This window comes from Triticum aestivum, chromosome 2D (genome assembly GCF_018294505.1).
Source record: "Triticum aestivum cultivar Chinese Spring chromosome 2D, IWGSC CS RefSeq v2.1, whole genome shotgun sequence".
Lineage (NCBI taxonomy): Eukaryota > Viridiplantae > Streptophyta > Magnoliopsida > Poales > Poaceae > Triticum > Triticum aestivum.
Genome location: NC_057799.1, coordinates 283,521,217 through 283,534,721, shown reverse-complemented (window position 1 = coordinate 283,534,721; position 13,505 = coordinate 283,521,217).

The window sequence follows — 13,505 nt, the reverse complement described above, 5'->3', positions numbered from 1 at the left end:
GTTGATGATATGCTTATGCATGCATGCAACTTGTCTGGGGCCCCAGCGCTTCGTTCATTTCTCTGCTGCTCATGGTCTGCGCCTGGCTTTGTACAAGGGGTTACATGCGGCTGAGGCAAGGCATGTACAAAAGGGTGGCTGCCGGGCAGGGCCCGACAGCCGCGCCTTACGGGTAGAACTTGCGGAGATTCTCAATATTCCATGAGTTTTGCAATTGAATGCCATCTCCGGTCTCCAGACGGACTGCGCCAGGTCTAGTGTCTCAAACTACCCGGTAAGGGCCTTCCCACTTTGGTGTCAACTTGTTTGTACTCTTGGCGGACTGAACGCGCCTAAGGACAAGGTCGCCCTCCTCAAAACACCAGGCATGAACCCTGCAGCTATGATAGCGACACAGGGCTTGCTGGTAGCATGCAGCACGCGTAGCAGCCTGGAGACGGTTCTCCCGAGAAGCACAACGTCGTCACGCCGGTGCTAATTCTGCGCTACTTCATCGTAGGCAAGCACTTGAGGGGACCCGTAAATGAGTTCCGTGGGGATAACTGCTTCTGCCCCGTAAACGAGGGAGAAGGGAGTCTGCCCGGTAGCTCAATTTGGTGTCGTTCTGAGGGACCAGAGAACTACCGGCAGCTCATCAATCCACCGCCTGCCGTGCTTCTGCAGCATATCAAAGGTTCTCGTCTTGAGTCCTCGCAGCACTTCAGCGTTCGCCCTCCTAGCTTGTCCATTGCTTCTGGGATGTCCAACAGAGGTGAATGAGATTTTGCTTCCGAGGGCATGAACATATTGCATGAAGGCGCGGCTCGTGAATTGGGTGTCGTTGTCGGTAATTATCCTTGTCGGGACTCCAAAACGGCACACCAATTCTTTCAAGAACTTGATAGCGGACTGAGCAGTCACCTTTCTCACGGCAGCTACTTCCAACTTGTCGATAGCAACGAGCAAAAATTCAGAGCCCACGGCAGCTTGGGGGAAAGGGCCGAGGATATCAAGCCCCCGGACCAAAAACGGCCATGACAAAGGGATTGTCTGAAGAGCTTGTGCAGGCAGGTGGACGTTCTTGGAATTAACTGGTAGGCTTCACACTTGGTGACTAGCTCGACCGCATTTTGGAGGGTTGTGGGCCAATTTCCTTGCTGGAATGCTTTCCCAACTAATGCCCTTGATCCAATGTGGGAGCCACACATGCCTTTGTGTATTTCAGTCAGCAGTTCCTTTCCTTCTTCCAGACAGATGCACTTCAATTTCACACCATTGGGCCTCCTTCTATACAGAGTGTCATCGACAAAGTGATACATAGTGGCCCTCCGGGCTACTCTTTCAGCTTCCTCTTGCTCATCGGGAAGTTCTCCAGTTTAGAGGAAATGGACTATGTGCCTTGCCCAAGTTGGAGCCTGAGGCTCGGCAACAAGGACTAGCGGCACCTCCTCATTTGCGGGGGCATGTTCCTTGTTCGCGGGGACCATTTGCCAGGCTGGAGGGTGCGGTCCGACATGTGATGAGGAGTTGTTTCCGGCAGGGTCCCTGCAAGGAGCCCCGGGAGGCTCCACCGGGAGAGGCTTACCGGAGTCCATCTTCCTCCTTTTCCGAGCCATTGTTGCTGGGGACACGGAGGGTTGAGTAAGATGGAGAACAAAAGTCCCTGGTTCCACAGGAATCTTTTGCGCAGCACACTTTGACAGATGATTAGCTATGCTGTTTTCTGCACGGGGTACGTGCTCTGTTTGCAATCCGTCAAAGTGTGCCTCCAATCTTCTCACTTCCTCAACATATGCCTCCATCAATGGACTTTGGTAATCCTTGTTGACTTGTCTCACCACAAGCTGTGAATCTCCTTGAATGATCAGCTTCTTAATTCCCAATTCTGTTGCAATCCTGATCCCGGCAAGGAGCCCTTAATACTCTGTTGTATTGTTGGTTGCCTCCTCCCGGGGAAAGTGCATCTGGACGACGTACTTCAAGTGCTCCCCTGTGGGGGCAATGAGAAGCACGCCAGCCACTACACCTTGTAAGGAGAAGGCACCATCGAAATACAGGATCCTTTCATGGGGCGCTTCCTTGCCGGGGATAACTATTTTCGGCACTTCTTCATCAGGGGTTGGCGTCCATTCTGCAATAAACTCTGCCAATGCCCTGCTCTGAATTGTTGATATGCTCTCAAACTTTAGGCCAAAGCTGGATAATTACAAAGCCCACTCCACTATTCTGCTGGTAGCCTCAGGGTTCCGGAGTATCCTTTGCAACGGGATGCTAGTGACAACCGTGATCTCATGGGCTTGGAAGTAGTGGCGCAGTTCCCTTGAGGCCATGATGAGGCCCAAAATCAATTTTTGCACACCAGAGTACCTCGATCTAGCCCCCTGCAGCAGGGAACTGACGAAATACACTGGGCACTGCACCACTTTCTTCCTTGCCGCGTCCTTGGGGTTGCCCTTGCTGCCATGCTCTTCTCTGTCCTAATCCTCATCTGGTCTTGTCGGGCTTTGCTCACTCTCTGCTTCCTATACTTCCCGCTGTGCCACTAGGGCTGCACTAACCACCTGATTAGTTGCCGCCAAGTATAGCAGCAATGGCTCTGGGGGGTTAGGAGCAACCAAAGTGGGCATAGAGGACAAGTAAGCCTTCAACTCTTGCAAAGCTGCATCTGCTTCCGGGGTCCACTTCATGGGCCCTACCTTCTTCAAAATTTTGAAGAAAGGCAAGGCGCGCTCGGCAGACTTGGAGATGAATCTGCTAAGCGCGGCAATGCACCCTGTCAGACGCCATTGTGGGTCCTTCGGGCAAGCCTTGTTGAGATCTGTGAAATCTATGCAAAGCCTCCATTTCCCGTTAGCCTTGCGCACCACCACTGGGTTTGCTAACCATGTCGGATGCAGTACTCCTCTAACATAACCAGCTGCCTCAAGCTTCTTGATCTCTTCAGCAATGAACTGATGCCTCTCCAAGGCCTGCTTTTGAACCTTCTGCTTGACGGGTCGCGCATGCGGGCGGGCGGCAAGGTGGTGCTCGATTACCTCCCTGGGAACACCGGGGATATCAGATGGTAGCCAGGCAAACACATCGATATTCGCCCGCAGGAAGGCAATGAGCGCGCTTTCCTATTTGTCATCGAGGGTGCGCTGATGGTGAAGGTACCATCAATGCCAGCCAGCCCTGCCGGGACCTTCTTCACATGCGGTGCGGCGATCTTGGATTTCTTGCTGTTGGAACTTTCCGGCAAGTCATCAATAGGCACAGCGCACTCCGAAGAGGTGCGCTTCCCGGATTCCTTGATGGTGTCCCTGCTGTCCTTCTTCTTTCCTCAGTTTTCCTTGGCGGGAGCTGCCGCTACCATGGCCTCTGCCGTGACTGTGTCCCAGTACATCTTGTCCATCCAAATGATTGCGTCCTTCTCTTCTGACGGGATGGAAATGACTCCTACCGGCCCTGGCATCTTCAAGGTGTTGTAGGCATAGTGGGATGCCACCATGAATTTTTCCAAACATGGGCGTCCAAGAATCCCATTATACGGCAGGGGCAGGTTGATGCTACCTCTTGAGCATTGCGTTGGTTTTCCCTTGAAGAGGAAAGGGTGATGCAGTAATGTAGCGTAAGTATTTCCCTCAGTTTTTGAGAACCAAGGTATCAATCCAGTAGGAGACCACGCTCGAGTCCCACGCACCTACACAAACAAATAAGAACCTCGCAACCAACGCGATAAAGGGGTTGTCAATCCCTTCATGGTCACTTACGAGAGTGAGATCTGATAGATATGATAAGATAATATTTTTGGTATTTTTATGATAAAGAGTAAATAAAGATGCAAAGTAAAATAAACGACAATACAAATAGCTAAGTATTGGAAGATTAATATGATTGAAAATTGACCCGGGGGCCATAGGTTTCACTAGTGGCTTCTCTCAAGAGCATAAGTATTACGGTGGGTGAACAAATTACTGTCAAGCAATTGATAGAATTGAGCAAAGTTATGAGAATATCTAGGTATGATCATGTATATAGGCATCATGTCCGTGACAAGTACACTAAAACGATTCTGCATCTACTACTATTACTCCACACATCGACCGCTATCCAGCATGCATCTAGAGTATTAAGTTCATAAGAACAGAGTAATGCTTTAAGTAAGATGACATGATGTAGAGGGATAAACTCATGCAATATGATATAAACCCCATATTTTTATCCTCAATGGCAACAATACAATACGTGCCTTGCTGCCCCTGCTGTCACTGGGAAAGGACACCGCAAGATTGAACCCAAAGCTAAGCACTGCTCCCATTGCAAGAAAGATCAATCTAGTAGGCCAAACCAAACTGATAATTCGAAGAGACTTGCAAAGATAACCAATCATACATAAAAGAATTCAGAAGAGATTCAAATATTGTTCATAGATAAACTTGATCATAAACCCACAATTCATTGGTCTCGACAAACACACCGCAAAAGGAGATTACATCGAATAGATCTCCACGAGAATCGTGGAGAACTTTGTATTGAGATCCAAAGAGAGAGAAGAAGCCATCTCGCTAATAACTATGGACCCGAAGGTCTGAGGTAAACTACTCACACATCATCGGAGAGGCTATGGTGTTGATGTAGAAGCCCTGCGTGATCAATGCCCACCCCGGCGGAGCGCCGGAAAAGGCCCCAAGATGGGATCTCATGGGTACAGAAGGTTGCGGCGGTGGAATTAGGTTTTCATAGATGCCTCTAATGGTTTGGGGGTACGTAGGTATATATAGGAGGAAGAAGTACGTCGGTAGAGCAACGTGGGCCCCACGAGGGTGGAGGGTGCGCCCAGGGGGGGAGGCGCGCCCCCTACCTCGTGCTCTCCTCGTTGCTTTCTTTACGTGGACTCCAAGTCCTCTGGATCACGTTTGTTCCGAAAATCACGTTCCTGAAGGTTTCATTCCGTTTGGACTCCGTTTGATATTCTTTTTCTGCGAAACACTGAAATAGGCAAAAAACAGCAATTTGGGCTGGGCCTCCGGTTAATAGGTTAGTCCCAAAAGTAATATAAAACTGTATAATAAAGCCCATTAAACATCCAAAACAAAATATAATATAGCATGGAACAATAAAAAATATAGGTACGTTGGAGACGTATTGCTACCTCTTGAGCACTGTGTTGGTTTTCCCTTGAAGAGGAAAGGGTGATGCAGCAAAGTAGCGTAATTATTTCCCTCAGTTTTTGAGAACCAAGGTACCAATCCAGTAGGAGGCCATGCACAAGTCCCTCGCACCTACACAAACAAATAAAAACCTCGCAACCAACGCAATAAAGGGGTTGTCAATCCCTTCATGGTCACTTACGAAAGTGAGATCTTATAGATATGATAAGATAATATTTTTGGTGTTTTTATGATAAAGAGTAAATAAAGATGCAAAGTAAGATAAACGGCGATAGAAATAGCTCAGTGATGAAAGATTAATATGATGGAAAATAGACCCGGGGGCCATAGGTTTCACGAGTGGCTTCTCTCGAGAGCATAAGTATTACGGTGGGTGAACAAATTATTGTTGAGCAATTGATAGAATTGAGCATAGTTATGAGAATATCTAGGTATGATCATGTATATAGGGATCACGTCTGTGACAAGTAGACCGACTCCTGCCTGCATCTACTACTATTACTCCACACATCGACCGCTATCCAGCATGCATCTAGAGTATTAAGTTCATAAGAACAGAGTAACACTTTAAGTAAGATGACATGATGTAGAGGGATAAACTCCTGCAATATGATATAAACCCCATCTTGTTATCCTCAATGGCAACAACACAATACGTGCCTTGCTGCCCCTGCTGTCACTGGGAAAGGACACCGCAAGATTGAACCCAAAGCTAACCACTTCTCCCATTGCAAGAAAGATCAATCTAGTAGGCCAAACCAAACTGATAATTCGAAGAGACTTGCAAAGATACCCAATCATACATAAAAGAATTCAGAGAAGATTCAAATATTGTTCATAGATAAACTTGGTCATAAACCCACAATTCATCGGTCTCAACAAACACACCGCAAAAGAAGATTACATCGAATAGATCTCCACGAGAATCGTGGAGAACTTTGTATTGAGATGCAAAGAGAGAGAAGAAGTCATCTAGCTAATAACTATGGACCCGAAGGTCTGAGGTAAACTACTCACACATCATCGGAGAGGCTATGGTGTTGATGTAGAAGCCCTCCGTGATCAATGCCCCCTCCGGAAGGACGCTGGAAAAGGCCCCAAGATGGGATCTCACGGGTACAGAAGGTTGCGACGGTGGAATTAGGTTTTCGTGGATGCTTCTGTTGGTTTGGGGGTATGTAGGTATATATAGGAGGAAGAAGTACGTCGGTGGAGCAACGTGGGCCCCACGAGGGTGGAGGGCGCGCCCAGGGGGGTAGGCGCGCCGCCCTACCTCGTGCCCTCCTGGTTGCTTTCTTGACGTAGGGTCCAAGTCCTCTGGATCACGTTCGTTCCGAAAATCACCTTCCCAAAGGTTTCATTTCGTTTGGACTCCGTTTGATATTCTTTTTCTGCGAAACTCTGAAATAGGCAAAAAACAACAATTTTGGGCTGGGCCTCCGGTTAATAAGTTAGTCCCAAAAATAATATAGAAGTGTATAACAAAGCCCATTAATCATCCAAAACAGAATATAATATAGCATGAAGCAATCAAAAATTATAGATACGTTAGAGACATATCAACCATCCCCAAGCTTAATTCCTGCTCGTCCTCGAGTAGGTAAATGATAAAAACAGAATTTTTGATGTGGAATGCTACTTGGCATAATTTCAAGGTAATTCTCTTAATTGTGGTATGAATGTTCAGATCCGAAAGATTCAAGACAAAAGTTTAATATTGACATAAAAATAATAATACTTCAAGCATACTAACTAAGCAATTATGTCTTCTCAAAATAACATGGCCAAAGAGAGTTATCCCTACAAAATCATATAGTCTGGCTATGCTCTATCTTCACCACACAAAGTGTTTAAATCATGCACAACCCCGATGACAAGCCAAGCAATTGTTTCATACTTTTGGTGTTCTCAAACTTTTTCAATCTTCACGCAATACATGAGCGTGAGCCATGGACATAGCACTATATGTGGAATAGAATGGTCGTTGTGGACAAGACAAAAAGGGAGAAGATAGTCTCACATCAACTAGGGGTATCAACGGGCTATGGAGATTCCCATTAATAGATATCAATGTGAGTGAGTAGGGATTGCCATGCAACGGATGCACTAGAGCTATAAGTATATGAAAGCTCAACAAAAGAAACTAAGTGGGTGTGCATCCAACTTGCTTGCTCACGAAGACCTAAGGCATGTTGAGGAAGCCCATCATTGGAATATACAAGCCAAGTTCTATAATGAAAAATTCCCACTGGTATATGAAAGTGATATCATAGGAGCTCTCTATCATGAAGATCATGGTGCTACTTTGAAGCACAAGTGTGGTAAAAGGATAGTAACATTGTCCCTTCTCTCTTTTTCTCTCATTTTTTGTTTGGGCCTTTTCTTCTTCTTTTTTATGGCCTCTTTTTTTTGTCCAGAGTCTCATCTTGACTTGTGGGGGAATCATAGTCTCCATCATCCTTTCCTCACTTGGGACAATGCTCTAAAAATGATGATCATCACACTTTTATTTACTTACAACTCAACAATTACAACTCAATACTTAGAACAAAATATGACTCTATGTGAATGCCTCCGGCGATGTACCGGGATATGAAATGGACCAAGAGTGACATGTATGAAAGAATTATGAACGGTGCCTTTGCCACAAATACGATGTCAACTACATGATCATGCGAAGCAATATGACAATGATGGAGCGTGTCATAGTAAACGGAACGGTGGTAAGTTGCATGCCAATATATCTCGGAATGGCTATGAGAATGCCATGATAGGTAGGTATGGTGGCTGTTTTGAGGAAGTTTTATGGTGGGTGTATGATACCGGCGAAACGTGTGCAGTATTAGAGAGGCTAGCAATGGTGGAAGGAAGAGAGTGCGTATAATCCATGGACTCAACATTAGTCATAAAGAACTCATATACTTATTGCAAAGTTCTACAAGTTATCAAAGCATAGTATTACGCGCATGCTCCTAGGGGGATAGATTGGTAGGAAAAGACCATCGCTCGTCCCCGACCGCCACTCATAAGGAAGACAATCAATAAATAAATCATGCTCCGACTTCATCACATAACGGTTCACCATACGTGCATGCTACGGGAATCACAAACTTTAACACAAGTATTTCTCAAATTCAAAACTAGTCAACTAGCATGACTCTAATATTACCATCTTCATATCTCAAAAAAATTATCAAGCATCAAACTTCTCATAGTATTCAACACACTCATAAGATTTTTTTTACTAATCTTGAATGCCTATCATAATTAAAGCAAATTACCATGCTGTTTTGTAGGACTCTCAAAATAATATAAGTGAAGCATGAGAGAACAATAGTTTCTATAAAACAAATCCACCACCGTGCTCTAAAAGATATAAGTGAAGCACTATAGCAAAACCTATATAGCTCAAAAGATATAAGTGAAGCACATAGAGTATTCTAACAATTTCCGAATCATGTGTGTCTCTCTCAAAAGGTGTGTACATCAAGGATGATTGTGGTAAACTAAAAAGCAAAGACTCAAATCATACAAGACGCTCCAAGCGAAACACATATCATGTGGTGAATAAAAATATAGCTCCAAGTAAAGTTACCGATGGAAGTAGACGAAAGAGGGGATGCCTTCTGGGGCATCCCCAAGCTTTGGCTTTTAGGTGTCCTTAGATTATCTTGGGGTGCCATGGGCATCCCCAATCTTAGGCTCTTGCCACTCTTTGTTCCATAATCCATCAAATCTTTTACCCAAAACTTGAAAACTTCACAATACAAAACTTAACAGAAAATCTCGTGAGCTCCGTTAGCGAAAGAAAACAAAACATCACTTCAAGGTACTGTAATGAACTCATTATTTATATTGGTGTTCAACCTACTGTATTCCAACTTCTCTATGGTTTATAAACTTTTTTACTAGCCATAGAATCATGAAAATAAGCAAACAACACACGAAAAACAGAATCTGTCAAAAACAGAACAATCTGTAGTAATCTGTAACTAACGCAAACCTCTGGAACTCAAAAAATTCAGCCAAAATAGGACAACCTAGACAATTTGTTTATTGATCTGCTGCGATTGGAATCAATATTTATCACGTTCTGGTGATTTTTAACAATTGGTTTCGTGAACAGAAAGTTTCTGGAATTTTCAGCAAGATCAAATAACTAACATCCAAGAAGTTCCTATAGGTTAAACTTGGCACAAACACTAATTAAAACATAAAAACAAATCTAAACAGAGGCTAGATCAAATATTTATTCTTAAACAGAAGCAAAAAGCAAAAAAAACTAAAAATAAAATTGGGTTGCCTCCCAACAAGCGCTATCGTTTAACGCCCCTAGCTAGGCATTGATAATTTTAATGATGCTCACATGACGGATAGTAATTGAAACACAAAGAGAGCATCATAAAACATGTAAAAATCACATATAAGTCTAACGTACTTCCTATGCATAGGCATTTTATAAGCAAACAAATTAGCAAGACAAGCAAGATCTAGCATATGCAAGGGAGAAGAAAGAAGCAATAGCAATGTCAACATAACGAGAGGAAATTTAGTAACATGAGAATTTCTAAGACCATATTTTCGTCTCTCATAATAATTACATGTGGGATCATAAGCATATTCAACAAAATAGCTATCACATAAAATATTTTCAACACGATGCACATGCATGCGAAGTTGACACTCTTCCAAAATAGTGGGATTAACATTAACTAAAGTCATGACCTCTCCAAACCCACTTTTATCAAAAACTTCACAAGATTGAACATTCTCCAAATATGTGGGATCTAGAGTTGACACTCTTACAAACCCACCTTCAATATTATTTCCAAAATTATTATCAATCTCATATTCATCATGGGGCTTAAATAAATTTTCAAGATCATAAAAAGAATCACCCCAATCATGATCATTGCAACAAGTAGTAGACATAGAAAAGGTAGCATCCCCAAGCTTAGGCTTTTGCATATTACTAGCACAATTGACATCAAAAGAATTTATAGTAAAATCATTGCAATCATGCTTTTTATTCAAGGAGCTATCGTGAATCTCTTCATAAATTTCTTCATCACAATTTTCAGATTCACGAATTTCAAGCAAAACCTCATAAAGATAATCTAGTGTACTCAACTCACTAGTAATAGGTTCAACATAATTGGATCTCTTAAAGAGATTAGCGAGTGGATGAGGATCCATAAACTTTTAGCAAGCAAAGATGCAAGCACATAGAAGGCACATGGCAACACAAGCAAATGAAAAAGACGAACGGAAGAGGGGCGAATAAAACGGCAAGGGTGAAGTGGGGGAGAGGAAAACGAGAGGCAAATGGCAAATAATTTAATGCGAGGGATAAGAGTTTGTGATGGGTAATTGGTATGTTGACTTGTGCGTAGACTCCCCGGCAATGGCGCCAGAAATCCTTCTTGCTACCTCTTGAGCATTGCGTTGGTTTTCCCTTGAAGAGGAAAGGGTGATGCAGCAAAGTAGTGTAAGTATTTCCCTCAGTTTTTGAGAACCAAGGTATCAATCTAGTAGGAGGCCACGCACAAGTCCCTCGCACCTACACAAACAAATAAAAACCTCGCAACCAACGCAATAAAGGGGTTGTCAATCCCTTCACGGTCACTTACGAAAGTGAGATCTGATAGATATGATAAGATCATATTTTTGGTGTTTTTATGATAAAGAGTAAATAAAGATGCAAAGTAAAATAAACGGCAATAGAAATAGCTTAGTGATGAAAGATTAATATGATGGAAAATAGACCCGGGGGCCATAGGTTTCGCTAGTGGCTTCTCTCGAGAGCATAAGTATTACGGTGGGTGAACAAATTACTGTTGAGCAATTGATAGAATTGAGCATAGTTATGAGAATATCTAGGTATGATCATGTATATAGGCATCACATCCGTGACAAGTAGACTGACTGCTGCATGCATCTACTACTATTACTCCACACATCGACCACTATCCAGAATGCATCTAGAGTATTAAGTTCATAAGAACAGAGTAACGCTTTAAGTTAGATGACATGATGTAGAGGGATAAACTCATGCAATATGATATAAACCCCATCTTGTTATCCTCGATGGCAACAATACAATACGTGCCTTGCTGCCCCTGCTGTCACTGGGAAAGGACACCACAAGATTGAACCCAAAGCTAAGCACTTCTCCCATTGCAAGAAAGATCAATCTAGTAGGCCAAACCAAACTGATAAGTCGAAGAGACTTGCAAAGATACCCAATCATACATAAAAGAATTCAGAGAAGATTCAAATATTGTTCATAGATAAACTTGGTCATAAACCCACAATTCATCGATCTCAACAAACACACCACAAAAGAAGATTACATCAAATAGATCTCCACGAGAATCGTGGAGAACTTTGTATTGAGATCCAAAGAGAGAGAAGAAGCCATCTAGCTAATAACTATGGACCCGAAGGTCTGAGGTAAACTACTCACACATCATCGGAGAGGCTATGGTGTTGATGTAGAAGCCCTCCGTGATCAATGCCCCCTCCGGCAGGACGCCGGAAAAGGCCCCAAGATGGGATCTCACGGGTACAGAAGGTTGCGGTGGTGGAATTAGGTTTTCATGGATGCTTCTGTTGGTTTGTGGGTACGTAGGTATATATAGAAGGAAGAAGTATGTCGGTGCAGCAACGTGGGCCCCACGAGGGTGGAGGGCGCGCCCCCCTACCTCGTGCCCTCCTGTTTGCTCTCTTGACGTAGGGTCCAAGTCCTCTGGATCATGTTCGTTCCGAAAATCACGTTCCCGAAGGTTTCATTCCGTTTGGATTCCGTTTGATATTCTTTTTCTGCGAAACTCTGAAATAGGCAAAAAACAGCAATTTTGGGCTGGGCCTCCGGTTAATAGGTTAGTCCCAAAAATAATATAAAAGTGTATAACAAAGCCCATTAATCATCCAAAACAGAATATAATATAGCATGAAGCAATAAAAAATTATAGATACGTTGGAGACGTATCACGTATCAAGCATCCCCAAGCTTAATTCCTGCTCGTCCTCGAGTAGGTAAATGATAAAAACAGATTTTTTGATGTGGAATGCTACTTAGCATAATTTCAATGTAATTCTTCTTATTGTGGCCCGAATGTTCAGATTCGATATGATTCAAGATAAAAGTTTGATGTTGACATAAAAACAATAATACTTCAAGCATGCTAACCAAGCAATTATGTCTTATCAAAATAACATAGCCAAAGCAAGTTATCCCTACAAAATCATATAGTCTGGCTATGCTCCATCTTCCCCACACAAAATATTCATATCATGTACAACCCCGGTTTTAGCCAAGCAATTGGTTCATACTTTTTAACGCGCTTCAGCCTTTTCAGCTTTTACGCAATACATGAGCGCAAGCCATGGATATATCACTATGGTGGAATAAGGTATAATGATAGGGGTTATGTGGGAAGACAAAAAGGAGGAAGTCTCACATCGACGAGGCTAATCAATGGGCTATGGAGATGCCCATCAATTGATGTCAATGCATGGAGTAGGGATTGCCATGCAACGGATGCACTAGAGCTATAAGTGTATGAAAGCTCAAACAAAAGAAACTAAGTGGGTGTGCATCCAACTTTCTTGCTCACAAAGACCTCGGGCATTTGAGGAAGCCCATCCTTGGAATATACAAGCCAAGTTCTATAATGAAATTTCCCACTAGTATATGAAAGTGACAAAATGAGAGACTCTCTATCATGAAGAGCACGGTGCTACTTTGAAGCACAAGTGTGGTAAAAGGATAGTAACATTGTCCCTTCTCTCTTTTACTCTCATTTTTTGGGCCTTTTCCTTTTTTTCATGGCCTCTTTTTTTTTAGTCCGGAGTCTCGTCCCGACTTGTGGGGGAATCATAGTCTCCATCATCCTTTCCTCACTTGGAACAATGCTCTAATAATGATGATCATCACACTTTTATTTACTTACAACTCATGAATTATAACTCGATACTTAGAACAAGATATGACTCTATGTGAATGCCTCCGGCGGTGTACCGGGATATGCAATGAATCAAGAGCGACATGTATGAAAGAATTATGAACGGTGGCTTTGCCACAAATACAATGTCAACTACATGATCATGCAAAGCAATATGACAATGATGGAGCATGTCATGATAAACGAAGCGGTGGAAAGTTGCATGGCAATATATCTCGGAATGGCTATGGAAATGCCATAATAGGTAGGTATGGTGGCTGTTTTGAGGAAGTTATAAGGAGGTTTATGTGTGATAGAGTGTATCATATCACGGGGTTTGGATGCACCGGCGAAGTTTGCACCAACTCTCAAGGTGAGAAAGGACAATGCACGGTACCGAAGAGGCTAGAAAATTGCGGAAAGGTAA